Source organism: Mchenga conophoros, linkage group LG17 (assembly GCF_057382185.1).
Source record: "Mchenga conophoros isolate Kocher_MC1m ecotype Shallow Benthic linkage group LG17, M_conophoros_male_GT1.1, whole genome shotgun sequence".
Lineage (NCBI taxonomy): Eukaryota > Metazoa > Chordata > Actinopteri > Cichliformes > Cichlidae > Mchenga > Mchenga conophoros.
The window spans coordinates 16,782,618-16,798,738 of NC_140542.1; the positions used below are offsets into that span (position 1 = coordinate 16,782,618).

Genomic DNA, 16,121 nt, shown 5'->3' on the forward strand with positions numbered 1-16,121 from the left:
GTTGAATTCTTAAATGACTCTTCTTTAAAAAGTGTTCAGTGTTTTATGTCTGGTCCGTGTGTCATCTTTGTCTTTACAATATTGCAGCAATACTGTAGTAATGATATGATATGATATACCTTTATTAGTCCCACAAGGGGAAATTTAAATGTTGGTTTAGTGTAAGCTCAGCTTTTTAACTAATGTAAGAAGTGTTATGACTGACTCGTTTTTAATACCTAAATCTGGCCTCAGTGCACAAACCTAAATGAATCGGTACATATGAAAGCGCCCAAGTCACAAGCTGTGTTCAAGGACATGGATAAAACAAAAAGGTTCAAATCTGTGCACAAAAACCCCACAAATCAGTGTCACTGTTTTAAAATCTGCTGCGAGACCGCTCTAAATGTCAGCGTTTTCTTTACGTAAAGACTGGGGTCTGTAACATATCAGCTCGTTTCTTATTTATTAAAGAACATGCCTGACACCAGGCTTTTGAGTTAACGGCTCCATTAGATCTCTGCAAGTATTTTTAAGTATTTTTAGGTTCTTTCCAGCAGGATTTGTGGCTAGTTCTGGAGCTTGACCCTAAAAGATTTCAGTGTGTCGGTGCTTCTGCTTTCCCTGTTGTCCTTCTGTTCCATCTTTTTTTCTGTTTCTGTCAAATTTAAAAACAACTGCACTCTGAAATACACACTCTTTGCAAGATGTTGTCTAAACTAGTGGTTGGAAGGCATAATTGTGTTTGGTCTCTGATGGTTTATTTACACTTTTTGCAGGCCACGCCCACGGACTACAGAGCCATGATGAGCAACAAAGCCAAGAAGTCTATGGACTTCCTGCTGATGCAGGACACCTCCCCGACAATAGCCACGGACGTGTCACTGCAGTACCGCCTCGACATCGTCTTCTGCCAAACGGTCACCTACACATATTTTAATTATTGAATGTCTGAGCTGATGCGTTTATCCTGGAGTGACTCAGAGTGAAGGAGAAGGCCAAGAAGAAGTGTAAATATCATAAAAGCAAGGAGTTCAGAGCTCTACGACTTAGTGTCTTTATGGTATTTATGTGTGTAATGGAGACCAGGGGTTCCATTACCCTTACTTGTATTTTTATTAATTGACTGACTGATTTGTATTTAAAAACCATAATGAAGAAAAACACACACTGGTTGATTGTGATCTTTATTAGGTTTTTTGGGTTGTTATTTAAGTGACTCGTGAAAGGTGAAGAGACAGGGGGACTGGCCATCCTACCTGTGTCAGGAAAAGAACCCGTGTTAGAGCTGTTCACATTTAATCATTTGTCTGTAACCTAAATTAGTTGTATATGTAAAAAGAGAAGTGTTAACAGTACTCACTTTATAAAGAGTAAAAGCAGCTCAATCACCTGCTTATGAGCTCCTGGAGCAAACCAATGTGCCAGGCTAGGGGAGTGTGTGTTGGAGTGATTTTGTTAAAAGTTGTCATTATTGTGCTTGGACCTTGTCTTGAACTGTATGTTCAGATATTTTTCTGTTCCTCCCCCACATGTAGGATGTTGGGGATGTTACTAGCTATAGTTTTCAACTGCAGGCACAATCTATGTAAGATTCTGGTTTCCTTATTTGGTAAGGAATGTTCACTTCCTGCCCTTTACAGTATGGGCTCACCATGTAAATGGTGGACTGTTAAAGAGGTTAAGCCATATACGAGGTTGAGGGGAGATGCCCTTTTATGACTAGAGATGCGGTTAAAACGTTTGTAACCAGGAAGTCACGTATACAGACACACATACACACACACACACACAGTGCCTTAGCTTTTACCACACAACATATGGGGTTTACAATGGGCAGTTGTGTAACTGTTTTCATTCAATAAAAGGCTGGAGTTGGAGTTGTCTGAGTTTGGGTGTAGAGCTTGCAACTCTGAGAATCTGACCAGGCTTCCCCTGCACAAGTAAAAACCAATCGAACTCTGATTGTCTTACTTTGTTCTGAGTCAGCGAGGGCTGAAACCTAACTGTGTGGTTAAGGTGTTTTAATGCAGCGGTCCCCAACCGCTGGGCCACGGACCGTCGTTTGGTCGAGAGATGAGGCTCGGGTGTGAAATGTATGGTTTTCAGAGTTTTTATCGTTTTTTATCGTTATTTTGTTATCGTTTTTATCGTTAACTCTGTTTTCCTGGGTCTTTCACGTGTGTTATGAATAAATCTTCTTTTTTTCCGGTACCGGTACTAGTTTTATTTTGTTGTATTTATCTGTGACACCTTAAAGGCCGGTCCGTGAAAATATTGTCGGGCATAAACCGGTCCGTGGCGCAAAAAAGGTTGGGGACCGCTGTTTTAATGTATATAGAAGAGACTGAAGTTTATATGTTATGGAATTATTTATAGGACTTGTTCCAAATCTTCATATGTCTATGATGTGTTATATCTTGGTTATATTGTAGTGGTTTTCTTATGGGGAGGGTTTTGTTTTCCTTTGGTTTGCTGACCCCCAGACTTGGTCTATTCCAGATGCTCACCTGAATCAGGTAGAGTATAACAGGAAGCCATTTGCTTTTCAGAAGGGTTGGATTCTTTGCTGTATCACCATGTGTTCTCATTAATAAAGTACATTTTACTCCAGTCTCGTGCTATTTTAGTGGAAGTGACCCATGACCGTCGGCCAAAACTGACAATATGACTATTAAAAGTCTGAGTAATACTGTAATTTTCTGCTGCTCATTCCTGTGCAACATCCCATTTGGCCTCCCGTCATATTTCTTTTCAAGATTTTCTTATTTAATCACTAGTGTACATATATTTATATTTATAGATACATATATATTTAGTCATCTTTTCTCTTTTACCACGTCTCTCTAATATTTTGCTCTTTACTATTTTTCTATTTTTTATTTTATTATATTTTATTATATTTCTACTGTACCATGCTGCTGAGTGACTGCTGCTCGTCAAACACATTTCATTGCAATGTTGACCCTGTGCTAACTTGCATATGACAAATAAAACTGAAAACAGTAAAGGCAAAGGGAACACATCAAGTAAGGATTTCACACTCCCACTCACAACGGCACTTTCAAAGCATAAAGCCAAATATTTCAAAATTTCATTTTGAGGCATTTTAAAAATGAATGTGTTTGAGTTTCATTGCTCCAAAGCAATGTTTTCATATAAGCAAGACAACAACCAGTTTGCAACCATGTAAGTACAGTCCTCTATTGTAAACAGACGTGTTGGCAATCTGTCTGCGTTTATAAATTAGACAACAGTTATTTGCAGATCTTCATCAATCTGCCTGAGAGTGATTGCAGTCGGTCTGAGTTGGACTGCAACTGTTTTGAGTCAGGTTGCCTCCAAGGAGGCAGTTTATTATTTTCCTTTCCTAGTTGGAGAGATGGCTGTTGTTTTGTTTTTACTGTAGTGTGCTGGGCCATTAATGGCTCAGGGGCTGCAGCGTATCCGCGCCAACACCTAAGGCCAACGTGGAATCACCGGTCAGACTAACATAAAGAAAAAATCTGTTAAATTACACATTTGTATTCATTAAGTCACAGACAATGAAAACAAGCAGAAATCAAGATGTAATATTTTTATAATTTTATTGATGTTAAATTAAAGTCCCAGCTTAGTTATGTTGTCAGTGCAAGTCACTTCAATCTGTATAGCACCAAAGGAAACAATGGTGTTTTCAAGGTGCTTCACACTGTAAGGTAACAACTTACAGTATTAAAAAGAAAACCCCAAAAGAACAAACCCCTCTGAGCAAGCACGAGGCGACAGTGGGAAGGAAAAACTCCCTTTTAAGAGGAAGAAACCTTCGACAGAACCAGGCTCAGGGTGGGGTGGCCATCTGCCGCGACCATTCCTGGGGATTTCAAAAATGACTTGATCTGATCTAAATGTAAAACTAGCTAATTTAAAGTGTCCAGTGAGTTTTAGAAAATATCTTGCTGTTGATATCACGATGTCACTATAAAGGGGAAACTTTGTTTCCTCCCTTAAACCTCCCAAAAAATGCACGCACCGATGAAAAGCACTTAGATATCCAACTTGGTTCTGGGAATATCTTTCTTTTGAAAGTTTTAACAATATCTTCATCAAGATCTTGGACGTTTAATTGCCAGGATGTCACAATAACCGCTACATGCTTCCATCTTTTACAGAGGGATTTGAAAACCCTCTCGCTGAGTTTCTTGAACTTCTCTGGGGGGATTTTGTTGTATTCTGCCCTGATTTCAGTCCAGATTTTCATGGTAAGCCGGTTGGAGATAGCTTCAGCATTTTCAATGCTGAAGACTGTGTCTGATGTTTTTGCAACCTGGGAAATCAGTCCTTCCACAAAGATTTCCACTGAAAGTCTGCATCTTTCTTTCTTTTCATATGATTCCAGTCTATCGATAATTGTTACTGCCAACAGGTGTTCTTGGAATACTGAAGTAGTTATGATATTAAATATTGGTTCTCCCATTAAATTCATTGAATCCTCCTCCCCACTCCTCCCCATTTCCAATGATATTAGTGACCAATTATATAATTGGTCACAAATATCAGTGAAAATGGCATTAGCAATGCAGTCAAAATAATTCTGCACTTTTCGGTCTAAATGCAAATCCATCCCCTTGAATTTGTCCAAGAGTAGATCCAACAAACGTTTTTGGTGAGAATGAGGGCACTTTAAAAGTTTACCAAGCTTTGAAAGCACAGCCTGAATTAATGTCTCTAACCATCTTTCAAAGTCTAAGGTGTTTTCAGGTGGCTCACAGTCTACAGAAGATCTGTGATTCTGTATCTTTTTATATGACTCCGTTTGACTTATGTTTGTTAACGGTGGGATGCTGGCTTCATGTTCAACACAGGATTTCTGCTGCTGGGGATCTGGAATTGGATTGTTTTCTGCTTTTGCAGCACTGTGTTGGTCAGCATTTTGACAGCGTTCTTCTGTGTTAGCTGTTTCTTGGCTGTTAGCATCTATATTCTGTGCTGTATCAAACTCCTGCTCAGCAGAATCGTCCAAAAATTTCACAGGTGACAAAACCGTTTTGCCAGTGGTGGTGTGGACAGAACAGTTTTCATGTACAGGGGAGTTCTGGGAAGACCTCAGTGGTGATACTGCTAGTGACTGTGCACACAGGTCCATTACGTCCTTTAAAAAACCTGCAAGCCGCTTAGCGGTGAAGCAATCCGGATAGCCTGAGGTAAGCGCGTCCAACTGCTTTTTCGAAAAACTACTTAACAAGTTATCCAAGAGGGATACCAAAGCATGTACTGTAGAATTATCCCGATTGGTCTGAACTGTTTCATCATTTGTCATTGTGTTACAGTTTGAGCTTGCCATTTCACTTTTTTGTTTTTTATGTCTAAAATGTTGTTTTGTGTTAAACTCCGTGTTTGAACGTTTAAAGCGCTGCTGTCCCGCTGTGTGAATGCGTTTCAACTGAACAGCCAGGTCTATATATAAGGTCGGTTTCATTGTAACGTCACCAGTCAAAGGACTGGCCCGGCTCGTCATAACGAAAGGGGCGGGACAAATCTGTTGCTTAGCAACTGAAAAAAAGGCACACCGCGCTGAATGCTACATCCGGCCTGCGACGGTACACCGCCTCCGCACCACCGTTTAAACATGAAGTGTGGATGTTAGAAGATCCCAAATATGGTGAGCTACTGGAAAATTACTCACGTTTTTGTTCTTGAGAGTGAGCGATAATAAGCGACATTTTATTGAGAAATTACAGTAGTCTGTCTGTTTCTCTTCATAGCTCTTTTCAAAACACGGTTACCTTTGGTTTGTTTGGCTCGCAGCTTAAAACGTAGTTTCAGTGTTTTTGCCTTCTGTGATTAATTCTGGTTTGCCTGCTTTATGGAGCTCAAACCAAGGCAAAATTGAAGTATCAGTATTTAAATGTAAATAGACTCAAACTAGGAGTGGATCAAAGGGGGTCCTTTCAGGTGCCAAATCTCCACTGCTAACATTTTATGCATGTTTAGCTTAATTGTAGAAAAGGTGCTTGTAATAATGTTTGGGTGAATAGGTGAATGAGGCATGTTGTATAAAGCGCTTTTTAATGCACGAGCAAAATACAAAAACCCTATATAAAAAGCAGTCAGCTTACCATTTATGTATTTGTTCCATTGAACGCTTCTGTGAAAATCAATTTGATACTTGTTCAAATAAAAAAATTGAATCGATTAGTTGTTTTCTCAACATTTATTAATCGACTATATGCAGAAAACTGTGACACTGTGGAACCCTTATTGCCGTTGTTGCCCTGAGGCAACAGACCAATTTCAATAGCATCAAATAAGGGTTAAAATAATTTAAGGAAAAATGAATTCAAATGATTTTCTGTAACTACAGAAATGACCTAAATAAGACACATTCATTTTTATCGTTTTGTCAACAACAGGGCGCATGAGGTTTGTTCAATATTTGTTGTGTCTACAAGGCTCAGGCGCCCCCAAGTGTCTTATTTGTATAGTTGAAAGCATTATAAAGGAACGCAAAACTAAATTACATATAATTATAATTCTTGGCACTTTCTGGTGTGTGTGAGTTAGTGTTTCTCTTTTATGATTTGTGGGTCCAGCATCAAATTCAGAATCCTTCCCATCACACATGAGGTCTTGAATAATCATCTTATTTTAAAGACCTCGTAGTTTGATAGTTTGCTCCCTGACCGTGGTTCTGCCAGAGGGTGCTTCCTGTTAAAAGTGAGTTGTTCCTTCCCACTGTATTGAGGTTTTTTCTTTTTAATTGTAGACTTTCTACCTTACAATCTATACCACCTCGAGGAGAATGTTGTTGTGATTCAGCTCTGCATAAATACAATTAAATCGAATTAAGTGGGTTCAGCTAATTTGTGAAATAAATGTGAGTGACACGGTAAGTAATAGCCTGCATGTAACTCATTGTAAGAAGAGCAATATCGCCCCCTCCTGGTTCAACTTTTTTTTTCTTTGCAGTAATCTTTCCAATAATAATACATATGCACTAACCTCATGCTTGCTGTTAACAATAGCCTAAAGACATAAAATCAAGTTTAGTTTTTTCTTTAAGTTTATGTTTTTTATATGGTTGGCATTTATTTTGTTTCTTTTTAATAATTATATTGATTCTATTGATTGTTTGCCAAGCACTGAGGTCTCTGCTTAGACTGTGCTACTGGGATCACTGATTTAAAAATGAGGCAAAAGCGCCAAAGTTGTGCTCAAAAACAGTACAGTGAGCTACAACCTGTTGCTGTAGTAATTCTAACACACTTATTGTTTTTAAATACATACATGTTTAGTTCTTTTAAACCTAATTATATATATTTTTTTTTGCAAAAGTGTCACCTAAACACCCAAATATACGTAATTCAAAACTTACTTTAATTATTACCCATTTGGCTGGTAACATGGACCCAGTCTGATGGATAGTTACTGAACAGATAGTCTTTTCTTTAAAGGCTGCAGTCAAAGCAAATCATTGTAAAAACAAGACAAGTCAATAAAAAACAAGTAATAACTATAATACTAAACTACAATAGAGAGAAAATCCAGTAAATATAATTATATTATGTAAAAAAATATACAAATATTTACCTCTAATTTAAAAAGACATTACAAGGGTACTAGTTTCATTTTAATCTAAACATAATCTAAATTGACACTAAATCAGTTTAAATATTACAGCTGAAGGTGATTTTAATAAATGTACTGCTGCTTGACTTTGTTTTACTACTGCAGTATAATTTATCATGTACAAAAGCTCCAAATGTTGTTTCTCTGACTTAATGTTCTGATGACGTTTGTGTTATTTTGCAGGAAATAGTCAGGACCCAGATGAACCTGTGCTGGAATTCAGTGTGGGTGAGTAATATGAGCATTTATGAAGGCTGTCCATGACCCGTAATTAAATTTAGCGTCATTAGTCTTATTTTGTCTCTCAGTGCAGGTATGTAATGTGACAAAACCGCTAATGATCTGATATGTTTGGGATGGATGGGCTGTGAATTATATAGTGAATTGTCTTATTTTGTCGCTCTGTGCAGGCTAGGGCCTATTATATGCTGTAGCCTGAAAGTAGCTGAGTTGCAGAGGATGGAGTGATCACTGGCTTTCTACTTACAGGGTGGTGGGTCTCAGAGGACAATTGCTACCCCTGTTGAAGTGAACAACGTGTGGAGTGCAACTGGCTTTGTGGCATAGCTGGCTCTGGCCTTGGACTGTGTGTTTTTACTTTGTACCTAAATGGGACACTGGACTTTTAACTATTATTCATTGTGTTTATAAATAAAATTTTAGAATTTTATTGACTGTCATCTTTTTGCCCACGGCGGAGACGGTTGGTCAGACCTAGAATCTCTTTATGTGTGTGTGTGTGCGTAACATCAGCAGGGTTTTGCATAAAAGAGTGTGAGCAGGTCAAAAGGTCAATTCATTTATTGTAGTTTTATGGCAGCACCTTCTAGTGGCCTTGAAGCAAACAGTCTCCTAACTAAGCCATGGCATCTCCGGTCTCTCCTACTTTTGTGTGCTCTGCTGGAGGAGCAGCATTGGATCTAGTGATACTGAGTAAGCTGATTAGGACTGGCCTGGAGAAATGTGGTTTGCATGAGTTAACTGCTACTCCTCTACATCTAAACGAGCCAGTTGAGGAGGTTCAGGCATCTGACAAGGGTGCCTCTTGAGCGCCTCCTGGGTGAGATGTTCCAGGCATGTCCCACCAGGACAGACAGGACACACCCAGGACATGTTGGGGAGATCACAGCACTCAGCAGAGAATGCCTCAGTGTCCCCCAAATAATGGAGGAGCTGGCTCGGGAGAGTAAGGTCTGGGTCTTCTCTGCTTATGCTACTGCCACCAAAACTAGACACCAGATAAGCTCAGAAAAATGAACAACCTGTTTAAATAAAGGTTAATTTAAAAAAAATGTTTGTCATTAGCTAGTCTGTGTACATGTACTTCTTCTCCAGTGTTGAAAATGTTAAACTCACAACCTGCACATTTTCTGGTTGCATCATCAAATAAATACCCCCAAAAGTAGTCTGAATACTTTTACACTGGTTTTATGCTGCGATATTTTCAAAGTCTTTCACTGAACACATTCAGTCACACATTGTTCATAATTTATTGGAAGTTTATTGTTTAATGTCCTGTCTAAATAACTTCAGTCACCATTTGTATTCATTAATGAATAACTGACTTCTAATATTAAAAGAAATAGAAACTGTTGTGCTGTTGTTCACGTAGAAGGGCCTGCTTCTGGATGTGCAGACTTTGTGCGTCAGTGGGAAGGTCAGGGTACAGGGTTCGAACCTCCTCATGAGATGTCGTATCTGCTGGATAAAAGCAAGCTACATCACATCAGGGATTGTCCTAGAGCTGCCCTACAGTAACAATCAACTGACTAATATATGAAATACTTGCAGTAGCACAATAATAAACACAAAGCAAAAAAGTGTTTAGTGAAGATAAAAAAAACCCCATCAAAGTTTTAGTTTCGTGGTACATCGATGGAGCTATTGGTTTGGTCGCACTGCTGATAAGAGCTGTGTGTCTCATCATAAGGAAAAGAATGAAAGGTGAGAACATTTACAGATACAACATTTGTAAGTTGTTCTATGAATGTTAGAGTTGACTGTTTTTGTCTTTCCAGGAAACAAAATGCAGAAGAGTGAAAATCCTGTGAGTTTTGAAACATCCATCCATCCATTCACTTCCGCTTATCCTTTTCAGGGTCGCGGGGGGTGCTGGAGCCTATCCCAGCTGTCATAGGGCGAGAGGCAGGGTACACCCTGGACAGGTCGCCAGTCTGTCGCAGGGCTAACACATTGAGACACAGACAACCATTCACACTCACACCTAGTGGCAATCTAGATTATCCAATTAACCTATCCCCACAAGCTGCATGTCTTTGGACGGTGGGAGGAAGCCGGAGTACCCGGAGAGAACCCACGCAAACACGGGGAGAACATGTGTTGTACGGTGGCCCTGAGAGGCCACTGCAACTTAAGACAACACCAGCAATAAGAAAAATGCTGCAAAAGCACACAAAACACAACGAAAAGAGGAAAAACGACAGCGGAAATAGGAAAAAAAAAGATTTGCAAAAGCACAAAGTGTTTCTGGGGAGACAATAACCTGACGGACCAGTTGCAGGAACCAAAATATGCTAAGAATTGCGCTGGGAGACACTTAAAAGAAGTGGAGGATTTATCGGTTTTGTGAGGAAAGAAAAGATGAGTGGTATATGTGTTAGCCTAACTATTAGCCTAAAAATTCATCATCAGTATTATATGAGTCATGATAAAACACACCTAGCATGTTTTGGGTTCCTGCAACTGGTCCGTCGGGTTATTGTCTCCCCAGAAACACTCCCCTTTGCTTTTGGAAATCTGTTTTTTCCTATTTCTGTTTTCGTTTTTCCTATTTACGTTTTTTTTCCTATGTCTGTTACCATTTTTCTTATTTCTATTTTGTTTTGTGTGTTTTGCAGTGTTTTTTTTATTGGTAAATGGACTGATTCTTATATAGCAATTTTCTACTCTCCCAGAGTAGTCAAAGCACTGTAAACAACATGCCTCATTCACCCATTCATACAAGCACGTCTAAAGGTATAGGTGAATTGAAAAATCTAAATTGCCCATAGGTGTGAATGTGAGCGTGAATGGTTGTCTGTCTCTGTGTGTTGGCCCTGCGACAGACTGGCGACCTGTCCAGGGTGTACCCCGCCTCTCGCCTTATGACAGCTGGGATAGGCTCCAGCACCCCCCGCGACACTGAAAAGGATAAGTGGATGGATATTACTGAGGAGTCAGCATGTTTTTCTCTTCATTGTTTAGGTGGATCCTGAAGTTTCCTATGTCACCATCAGCAACACCTAGAAAACCAAGATAAGGTGTTTTGTTTAGTGATATCTGTATGTTTGTTTGTTTGTTATTATTTTATCTATATATCAGACAGCTTTTTTCAGGTTCGTGTTGATGATGAAATGATGCAGTGACTTCTGCTCTACTGTCAATTTTAAAATAACATAGTTCAAGCAGTTGAATTCTTAAATGACTCTTCTTTAAAAAGTGTTCAGTGTTTTATGTCTGGTCCGTGTGTCATCTTTGTCTTTACAATGTTGCAGCAATACTGTAGTAATGATATGATATGATATACCTTTATTAGTCCCACAAGGGGAAATTTAAATGTTGGTTTAGTGTAAGCTCAGCTTTTTAACTAATGTAAGAAGTGTTATGACTGACTCGTTTTTAATACCTAAATCTGGCCTCAGTGCACAAACCTAAATGAATCGGTACATATGAAAGCGCCCAAGTCACAAGCTGTGTTCAAGGACATGGATAAAACAAAAAGGTTCAAATCTGTGCACAAAAACCCCACAAATCAGTGTCACTGTTTTAAAATCTGCTGCGAGACCGCTCTAAATGTCAGCGTTTTCTTTACGTAAAGACTGGGGTCTGTAACATATCAGCTCGTTTCTTATTTATTAAAGAACATGCCTGACACCAGGCTTTTGAGTTAACGGCTCCATTAGATCTCTGCAAGTATTTTTAAGTATTTTTAGGTTCTTTCCAGCAGGATTTGTGGCTAGTTCTGGAGCTTGACCCTAAAAGATTTCAGTGTGTCGGTGCTTCTGCTTTCCCTGTTGTCCTTCTGTTCCATCTTTTTTTCTGTTTCTGTCAAATTTAAAAACAACTGCACTCTGAAATACACACTCTTTGCAAGATGTTGTCTAAACTAGTGGTTGGAAGGCATAATTGTGTTTGGTCTCTGATGGTTTATTTACACTTTTTGCAGGCCACGCCCACGGACTACAGAGCCATGATGAGCAACAAAGCCAAGAAGTCTATGGACTTCCTGCTGATGCAGGACACCTCCCCGACAATAGCCACGGACGTGTCACTGCAGTACCGCCTCGACATCGTCTTCTGCCAAACGGTCACCTACACATATTTTAATTATTGAATGTCTGAGCTGATGCGTTTATCCTGGAGTGACTCAGAGTGAAGGAGAAGGCCAAGAAGAAGTGTAAATATCATAAAAGCAAGGAGTTCAGAGCTCTACGACTTAGTGTCTTTATGGTATTTATGTGTGTAATGGAGACCAGGGGTTCCATTACCCTTACTTGTATTTTTATTAATTGACTGACTGATTTGTATTTAAAAACCATAATGAAGAAAAACACACACTGGTTGATTGTGATCTTTATTAGGTTTTTTGGGTTGTTATTTAAGTGACTCGTGAAAGGTGAAGAGACAGGGGGACTGGCCATCCTACCTGTGTCAGGAAAAGAACCCGTGTTAGAGCTGTTCACATTTAATCATTTGTCTGTAACCTAAATTAGTTGTATATGTAAAAAGAGAAGTGTTAACAGTACTCACTTTATAAAGAGTAAAAGCAGCTCAATCACCTGCTTATGAGCTCCTGGAGCAAACCAATGTGCCAGGCTAGGGGAGTGTGTGTTGGAGTGATTTTGTTAAAAGTTGTCATTATTGTGCTTGGACCTTGTCTTGAACTGTATGTTCAGATATTTTTCTGTTCCTCCCCCACATGTAGGATGTTGGGGATGTTACTAGCTATAGTTTTCAACTGCAGGCACAATCTATGTAAGATTCTGGTTTCCTTATTTGGTAAGGAATGTTCACTTCCTGCCCTTTACAGTATGGGCTCACCATGTAAATGGTGGACTGTTAAAGAGGTTAAGCCATATACGAGGTTGAGGGGAGATGCCCTTTTATGACTAGAGATGCGGTTAAAACGTTTGTAACCAGGAAGTCACGTATACAGACACACATACACACACACACACACAGTGCCTTAGCTTTTACCACACAACATATGGGGTTTACAATGGGCAGTTGTGTAACTGTTTTCATTCAATAAAAGGCTGGAGTTGGAGTTGTCTGAGTTTGGGTGTAGAGCTTGCAACTCTGAGAATCTGACCAGGCTTCCCCTGCACAAGTAAAAACCAATCGAACTCTGATTGTCTTACTTTGTTCTGAGTCAGCGAGGGCTGAAACCTAACTGTGTGGTTAAGGTGTTTTAATGCAGCGGTCCCCAACCGCTGGGCCACGGACCGTCGTTTGGTCGAGAGATGAGGCTCGGGTGTGAAATGTATGGTTTTCAGAGTTTTTATCGTTTTTTATCGTTATTTTGTTATCGTTTTTATCGTTAACTCTGTTTTCCTGGGTCTTTCACATGTGTTATGAATAAATCTTCTTTTTTTCCGGTACCGGTACTAGTTTTATTTTGTTGTATTTATCTGTGACACCTTAAAGGCCGGTCCGTGAAAATATTGTCGGGCATAAACCGGTCCGTGGCGCAAAAAAGGTTGGGGACCGCTGTTTTAATGTATATAGAAGAGACTGAAGTTTATATGTTATGGAATTATTTATAGGACTTGTTCCAAATCTTCATATGTCTATGATGTGTTATATCTTGGTTATATTGTAGTGGTTTTCTTATGGGGAGGGTTTTGTTTTCCTTTGGTTTGCTGACCCCCAGACTTGGTCTATTCCAGATGCTCACCTGAATCAGGTAGAGTATAACAGGAAGCCATTTGCTTTTCAGAAGGGTTGGATTCTTTGCTGTATCACCATGTGTTCTCATTAATAAAGTACATTTTACTCCAGTCTCGTGCTATTTTAGTGGAAGTGACCCATGACCGTCGGCCAAAACTGACAATATGACTATTAAAAGTCTGAGTAATACTGTAATTTTCTGCTGCTCATTCCTGTGCAACATCCCATTTGGCCTCCCGTCATATTTCTTTTCAAGATTTTCTTATTTAATCACTAGTGTACATATATTTATATTTATAGATACATATATATTTAGTCATCTTTTCTCTTTTACCACGTCTCTCTAATATTTTGCTCTTTACTATTTTTCTATTTTTTATTTTATTATATTTTATTATATTTCTACTGTACCATGCTGCTGAGTGACTGCTGCTCGTCAAACACATTTCATTGCAATGTTGACCCTGTGCTAACTTGCATATGACAAATAAAACTGAAAACAGTAAAGGCAAAGGGAACACATCAAGTAAGGATTTCACACTCCCACTCACAACGGCACTTTCAAAGCATAAAGCCAAATATTTCAAAATTTCATTTTGAGGCATTTTAAAAATGAATGTGTTTGAGTTTCATTGCTCCAAAGCAATGTTTTCATATAAGCAAGACAACAACCAGTTTGCAACCATGTAAGTACAGTCCTCTATTGTAAACAGACGTGTTGGCAATCTGTCTGCGTTTATAAATTAGACAACAGTTATTTGCAGATCTTCATCAATCTGCCTGAGAGTGATTGCAGTCGGTCTGAGTTGGACTGCAACTGTTTTGAGTCAGGTTGCCTCCAAGGAGGCAGTTTATTATTTTCCTTTCCTAGTTGGAGAGATGGCTGTTGTTTTGTTTTTACTGTAGTGTGCTGGGCCATTAATGGCTCAGGGGCTGCAGCGTATCCGCGCCAACACCTAAGGCCAACGTGGAATCACCGGTCAGACTAACATAAAGAAAAAATCTGTTAAATTACACATTTGTATTCATTAAGTCACAGACAATGAAAACAAGCAGAAATCAAGATGTAATATTTTTATAATTTTATTGATGTTAAATTAAAGTCCCAGCTTAGTTATGTTGTCAGTGCAAGTCACTTCAATCTGTATAGCACCAAAGGAAACAATGGTGTTTTCAAGGTGCTTCACACTGTAAGGTAACAACTTACAGTATTAAAAAGAAAACCCCAAAAGAACAAACCCCTCTGAGCAAGCACGAGGCGACAGTGGGAAGGAAAAACTCCCTTTTAAGAGGAAGAAACCTTCGACAGAACCAGGCTCAGGGTGGGGTGGCCATCTGCCGCGACCATTCCTGGGGATTTCAAAAATGACTTGATCTGATCTAAATGTAAAACTAGCTAATTTAAAGTGTCCAGTGAGTTTTAGAAAATATCTTGCTGTTGATATCACGATGTCACTATAAAGGGGAAACTTTGTTTCCTCCCTTAAACCTCCCAAAAAATGCACGCACCGATGAAAAGCACTTAGATATCCAACTTGGTTCTGGGAATATCTTTCTTTTGAAAGTTTTAACAATATCTTCATCAAGATCTTGGACGTTTAATTGCCAGGATGTCACAATAACCGCTACATGCTTCCATCTTTTACAGAGGGATTTGAAAACCCTCTCGCTGAGTTTCTTGAACTTCTCTGGGGGGATTTTGTTGTATTCTGCCCTGATTTCAGTCCAGATTTTCATGGTAAGCCGGTTGGAGATAGCTTCAGCATTTTCAATGCTGAAGACTCTGTCTGATGTTTTTGCAACCTGGGAAATCAGTCCTTCCACAAAGATTTCCACTGAAAGTCTGCATCTTTCTTTCTTTTCATATGATTCCAGTCTATCGATAATTGTTACTGCCAACAGGTGTTCTTGGAATACTGAAGTAGTTATGATATTAAATATTGGTTCTCCCATTAAATTCATTGAATCCTCCTCCCCACTCCTCCCCATTTCCAATGATATTAGTGACCAATTATATAATTGGTCACAAATATCAGTGAAAATGGCATTAGCAATGCAGTCAAAATAATTCTGCACTTTTCGGTCTAAATGCAAATCCATCCCCTTGAATTTGTCCAAGAGTAGATCCAACAAACGTTTTTGGTGAGAATGAGGGCACTTTAAAAGTTTACCAAGCTTTGAAAGCACAGCCTGAATTAATGTCTCTAACCATCTTTCAAAGTCTAAGGTGTTTTCAGGTGGCTCACAGTCTACAGAAGATCTGTGATTCTGTATCTTTTTATATGACTCCGTTTGACTTATGTTTGTTAACGGTGGGATGCTGGCTTCATGTTCAACACAGGATTTCTGCTGCTGGGGATCTGGAATTGGATTGTTTTCTGCTTTTGCAGCACTGTGTTGGTCAGCATTTTGACAGCGTTCTTCTGTGTTAGCTGTTTCTTGGCTGTTAGCATCTATATTCTGTGCTGTATCAAACTCCTGCTCAGCAGAATCGTCCAAAAATTTCACAGGTGACAAAACCGTTTTGCCAGTGGTGGTGTGGACAGAACAGTTTTCATGTACAGGGGAGTTCTGGGAAGACCTCAGTGGTGATACTGCTAGTGACTGTGCACACAGGTCCATTACGTCCTTTAAAAAACCTGCAA

At 39.3% G+C, this 16,121-nt stretch overlaps 1 long non-coding RNA gene across 2 annotated transcripts in view; it reads left to right on the plus strand.

Moving 5' to 3' along the window:
- LOC146555261 (uncharacterized) overlaps nucleotides 1-13,586 on the plus strand; it is a 31,087-nt gene extending 17,501 nt beyond the window's left edge. Inside the window, exons 7-11 of one of the 2 annotated variants that reach the window (XR_014889200.1) lie at nucleotides 759-5,620; nucleotides 7,771-7,815; nucleotides 8,077-9,634; nucleotides 10,792-10,847; nucleotides 11,753-13,586. This is a non-coding gene — a long non-coding RNA (uncharacterized LOC146555261). Of the gene's footprint in view, nucleotides 1-758; nucleotides 5,621-7,770; nucleotides 7,816-8,076; nucleotides 10,848-11,752 lie in introns of both variants that reach the window. The other variant, XR_014889199.1, reaches the window with a different exon arrangement.
- Nucleotides 13,587-16,121: the final 2,535 nt, after the last annotated feature.